Genomic DNA, 6,444 nt, shown 5'->3' on the forward strand with positions numbered 1-6,444 from the left:
ATAATAATTAATAATACAGATATACTAATTAATAGACCTGATAATAACTTTATCGAAATGTACACTTTTATAGCAGCGGCACTCACTATTGAATGGTGTGTTCACAATGAAACGTTCAAAGAACACAGTACATTCATACTATTACGACTCAGTTCAGTATAAAAACGAATAATACATAAAAACAGTAAAATCATGACATATTTTAAAGTTCAACATTAAAAATGAGCATTAAAATAACAAAATTTCAAATTAGAATGAGAATATAAGGCAGCGAAAAATGAAATAATACACAACAGAAGATAAAGAGGAATGTAGAAGTATGGAGTATGATTTTGCTGGAAGAAAAAAAACAGGGGGAAGTGTACAAGAGACCACGTCTCTAAGAATTACTTTAATTAAACCTTTTCTCCAGTTCATTGATGCAAGATATTTTCTATTATAAGGTTGTTTTTGCAATCTAATGTACCTAGATATAGTAATAGATCCGAGAATATAAGGCAGTGAAAAATGAAATAATACGTAACAGGTAAGAGGAATAAAAATGTATGTAGTGTGATTTTGCTGGAGGAAAAAAAAAATAGGTGGATGTATCCATAGGCCATGTTACAGTACAACTGTTCTCTAATGCACTGATGCATGGTATTTTCAACTATACGTTTTTTTTTTTAGAACTTATTTCAATTTTAGCTTTGATAAATTAAGATAATCTAAGTCTGCATTACAAGGCCTCCCCTACAATTTGTCTTTTATACTCAAACGACTTGCATTCAGTTTGTACAAAAACGAAGTACAGTATGCAGATGGGAGGTCAAAGCTTCTAAGTATCTTAATCTAATGCTACTGAAATGAAAGACAGCATCATACTTTGTATAGCATTAGCAATTTGTTCATGTCATAGAATAAAAAAATCATTATGCTGATAGGCAAAATGACCGTGTGCATTATATATATATATATATGTTATCCAATCACAATGTTGGCAACACATTAAAACGAGAGATCTTAACTCGTATTGCTGTTTGGCTATTTGCAAGATTAGATGTGAAATAATGCTTTTATATTTGATACAGAAACGTTATGCTTGTTATGTTTACTATGTTGTAAAAGCAATTTACTGGAGTTATATTCCCTGTCTAAGTAAAAATAACAAAACGTTGTTAATGCAATGGGTTAATCAATGTAAACCACACAATATGCAACTTAACAATATCTATATTTCTATTGACCAATCCCTGATTTGCCCCTCCACTGTCAAACTGCTCCTCACCCAGTAAGTCAACAATTGCTTTTTTTTTCTTTCAGATTTTATATAGGCCTATATCAATGTGTTCTTCTGTGAATTTCATAACATTTTTGTGATCATGTGCATGTTTTTAGCGGATATTGGCCCATGATGGCATTCAAAGCACTAAAAGAAATAGAATAGAATTAAATTGAATATAGAAGCCTATAGAAGTAGGATTGCAGATATGCATTAGTACCATGGAGGTATTATTGAGGAGGATATCACTTGGCAACGGATCCCTTTGACGCGACAAAACCAACGTGTTGCCTGCCTTTGGATCGCGTGCGGGCGCATATCTTTATTATTACCATTTTTTCGTTAGCAACAACATGCTTTCATACGCTTCAACACAGCAGTTGTGTGATAAACCGTTTTAACTCATTAAATATCTTTAAAATTAACAATGTTCCCTTGAACAATGTTCCCCTGAAGGACAGATTTCGCAAAATATTTCTGTTGCAATTACTTCCGTCTTTATAATAATTTTGTCTAAAATCTGCCATAGATCCATGTTACAATCATTATTGTAGATTTACATTCAGTGCTAAATACTGTAAATATGTTGTCATTTCAGTGACAAAATCATCCAATCATAAACTCTAGATGCTGACATTTAAAAATCCAGTTCCTGCTGTTAATTGATTCAATTATAAACCTTTGATCTTGTTTATTTTTCTGCTTCAGATATTTTGACCAAATTAAATTTTTTGTACACTATTTATACATTTGTGTTTTTTGTTGACAGAACCACTAAAGGATTTTACAACTTGGAACCAATCATAATCTTGTATAACAATTTAATACCTAAGGTAGCTAGTGAATTGTTGATTATATGTATTTCTGGTTGTTATTTTTACCATTCTGCAAAGGTTATAGGTATTATCTCATGAGTAATCATGTTTTTTTACTCATAATTCAACGCCTACCATTTTCAAGTCATTTCATCTCTTCAATTTCCTCTTCATTTTCCCCCATTCATTCCTTTACATCTTCTTTCCAAATACATTTCTGGGTCTAAAGTTTGAAGAACCAACTTCCGGAAGATGGGTTAAACGAGCACATTTTAGGGTTTTATTTTGCTGCGTGTTATAATATCAGAGATCCCAATTCTCCCGAGAATTGCGGGTTTCTCCCGATTTTTGAGGCCGTCTCCCGCCCTCCCGATTTTTATTAATATCTCCCGATTTTTTTTTAATATCCCGAAAATTTCACGAAAAACGTGATTTCCACGATGTCATAGAGCAATGAAACAAAATTTCTTATCTTAAGCCAATATACTATGGCGCTCGCTCAGTCATAAAATGTCATAAACAAGGCCAGGGAGTTGTTATTTAAGTTGTTTATCAAAATAACAACTCAGGGCAAGGCAGAACAGACTTGTTTATCCTCCATGTTACGATCTTTTACATCCAGTGCCGGCCAACCTCATTCAATGAGATTGATGTCAGTTGAGTAAATAAATTTCAACAAATAGTAATGAAATCAGAAATCACATGGGAATGGATGGGGCCTGAAATTTTCGCCGCGAAGATTTGGAAGAGAATCGTTGCATAAAAATTACTTTTTCTTTCAAGTAAGCTTCAGTTCTTTAATAACAATACTAAAATAATTATAGTTAATAGGTTTTGGTATTAAGCAGTCTTCCGAAAAATGAAGTTTATTTTAATATCGATCCCGAAATACATGTAGGGCTTAGGCCTAGGCTCTATCTGCAACACTGCAGGGTATGTACTGTTATGTGTGTTGTGTTGGGTGGGCGTGTGTGTAGTGGTGGTTGTGACTCTGCGGTATTAGGCCTAGTTACGCACGTATACAAGGAGCCTTGCGAGGCAGGATTTAATGTTTTTTTCATGGCATTATGTACCAGTTCTTATAGGCTAGACATATATAAATGCTGACTTAAAACATGTAGTATGATTTACTAACTAAATTAAAATATATATTTTTTTTTTATTTTTCAGCAAACGTGTGAATCTTGCAAGTTGCAGTTACTTGCTAGAATTCTATGTTCTTTGATGAGATGTAATAAATCAGCCATAGCCTCTAACATACCAATGAACCAAGCAAAGCCTTGTTATGCCAATGCATACAAGCAAAGCCTTGTTGACTGCTGCCAAGAACGCTTTACTAGCTAAATGCTAAATAAATAATAATATTTATAAATTTATATTTTAGGCCAACTGCAATGTGTAAACAAATGTAAAATTGAAAAAACACATTGATGAAAATTGTTTGTTTTCTTCATTTTGTGTAATACTTTCATGTTGCACAGCGCGTTGTAAGGCGTCACAGCGCGTCGCTACAGGAGGCGATCGCTTCATGAAAAAAATCTCCCTATTTTTTGGTTTTCAAACTTGGGATCTCTGTAATATCCAAAAGTACAAAGTTTGAGTAGGCCTCCTACCTAGCCTACAGCTGTAGTAGGCCCAGCTAGGCAGCAGTACCAAAGGACCAAGTCCCAAGACAATGACTTGCATTTGCAAGCTGTTTTCCTGGAGAAAATTTATGATACAGTATAGAGTAGAGGAAAAAACATGCAATATCATGAATTTTCGGAAGATGGGTTAGTCTCCAGAAGATTTTCGCTTGCTCGCGGGATTGATGGAAACCGATTTTCAGGAGACTTTGGATCCCTGACATAGTAATCTGCCTATTGCACCCTCCAATTTGGGACCACTCTATTACCGACACACCTCTAAATAAATACAAAAAAACAGAAAAACAAAAGGGTAAATTTAATGAGATTTTTAAAAGATTGTAAGGAAAGTGAATAAATTTTGCAACGAAGGTCTGATTATAGATTATTCCATAATTTAACTAAACGATATTTAAAAGTTCTTTTTTACTTTGGTTGACCCAAAGGTAGTCTCAAAATTGGAGGGCAAACTACATCTTACTCCTCTATTGCTTCCATTGTTTCCAATCAGTCAGTCAATCAATCAATCAAACAATCAATCAGTCAATCAATCAATCAATCAATCAATCAATCAATAAAATCATTCACTCAACTTTTATTTACTTTCTATGACATGTTATCACATTTTGACATTCCCTGTTCTATACCCACACCTCAACACCTGCAGTCTGTCTTTCCCTTCAGCAAGTTTTACACACACAGTGCTTCATATCTTTCAACAATCCTAATTAGCTGTAGTGTAGCAATGGATTAATAGTTTGTAATTAATTAAGGTTGCTGATTGCAATGGTTGTGGTACTGTACATAAAATTATATAACATTCAGCTGAAGTCGAGCTCCAAAGGAAAAAAAACAAATTGTAATTTTATATTTTGTAAGTCAGATTTTTTCAAGACTTGTGAATGGTTAATGAGATAAAGACTTTTTAAATTTAAAAACACCCTTTTTACCGTTTCCCCTTCTTAGAAAAAAATCAATTGTATAACATCAAAACATTGTTTTCCTCCACAGCCTGGCTTTAGTTTTATATCAACTACAACTTCACTTAAAAATATTGTAGTAACAGGTCTAACACTAAATTTAAACTGTCAGAGCAAAATAATTTTTTTTTCTACCATGAATTCTGATATGACATTATATTCAATCCTAACCACAAACTACTTTACCATGATCACCATACAGTTAAAGCTTATGTAGCTTTCAACATCTATATTTGGATTCGGCAGGATTACAATTTCTTTAATGATTGCTACCGCATGATAATGGCAATTACCGACATACTGGTACTTGTTACTATTCATCCAATGTAATACTGTACTACAAATCTTCCGCTGCATAGCTAGCATATCAGAGAGTATGAACTACTTGCACTTGCCTATTTATGGGAATGCAGGTGGTGCGCACCCTCCTCCTCCCAAAAACACTTGTTTCCCCCCCCACCCCCGACACCAAACACTGGAAATTTTCAAAGCAAATAAATTAGGCTCAAACAGTTAAAAATCATATCACATTATTTTGCCAGCTAACACCCCCTTTATTAATCATTCTTTTTCTTACCCAGCTGATGGCATTCACCATGTTTATGATTTTGCAACTATAGTATTATGGGGTCCCAGGACAAAAGATTCATCATTGATCCCTCTCGCTTCATCTTCACAACCCCATGAGATTTCTAAGATATGCTACTGGTATATTTAGAAAGGACATTTACTAGCTCTTAATAAGGAAATGTCAGAAGCCCCCATCGGAAACTGTTTGAGCAAAATAACTATGCTCAAGTGGTTAAAAACACCTCACTCACCAGTTGGCATTTATTGGCATTTATTATTTCTTTCCGCGTGCTTTTAGTACTCAGTCGAGACGCAGATAGCTCAAATGCTAGCCTCAAGTGGAACATAGACTTTCCAAAATTATGTTGGATGATGATAAACATGATGCAGTAACAAAAAGATGTTTTAAGGTCATATTGAAACTGTTCATGATGATGATCATAATATTGAAAATACAGTATAAAAAATAATAAACACTAGTCATAGAAATAGAACAGACTTTCCAAAATTAGTTGAGTAGGATAATGACAAACATGATGTGGTTATAAATATATATGTTTTAATGTCAATATTGACACTGGAAATTGTTGATGATATAAATAATTTTATAATATATAATGTAATATATAATATATTTGACTACATTTTTGTGATTGTCACATGTAAATGGCGAATTTTATCAATATTTCTTTTTTATGCAGTAACGTTACACCAGTCTTAAACAAATTTCTATGACTGGACGCAGGGTTCCCGGAACGCCGCCCTCAGCGGCGAGTGCGAAGCACAACTCAGGCTCAAAAGTGGAACATGAATTTGGATATGGTTTTGTAGTCAGATTTGCGAGAAAAACTTCAGCTACCCGTATTTCTCGACTGAGACGTCAGTAGGAGCTGTAATTTGTATGGCAAGGAGATTGAGTAACCCTTCATTCCCTTCATTCATATTAAGGGAATTTACGCCCAGAAACTTTGTAGTTATTAATATTTTGGTTATGATAGAAAATATTCATTTTTTGGTGACGTCACTCTCACGTTAGTTAGCATGCATACGTCATAAGGTAAATATGTCACCTTTTCCTAGTAAGGCAAACTTTCCCGGCGTGCTTTTTTCATGGATAAACAAACACCACTGCTTTGCACATGGATGCCTTGCCCAAGCCAGGGCTACAAGAGCCGCATTGTTAGATGCATTGT

At 34.2% G+C, this 6,444-nt stretch overlaps 1 protein-coding gene across 1 annotated transcript in view; it reads right to left on the reverse strand.

Moving 5' to 3' along the window:
* LOC117101110 (cAMP-specific 3',5'-cyclic phosphodiesterase 4C-like) overlaps positions 1–6,444 on the reverse strand; it is a gene marked incomplete in the record, with an annotated part of 66,010 nt that overhangs the window by 27,420 nt on the left and 32,146 nt on the right.

This window comes from Anneissia japonica, unplaced genomic scaffold, assembly GCF_011630105.1.
Source record: "Anneissia japonica isolate Jap-2015-1 unplaced genomic scaffold, ASM1163010v1 scaffold904_len716149_cov161, whole genome shotgun sequence".
Classification (NCBI taxonomy): Eukaryota; Metazoa; Echinodermata; class Crinoidea; order Comatulida; family Comatulidae; genus Anneissia; species Anneissia japonica.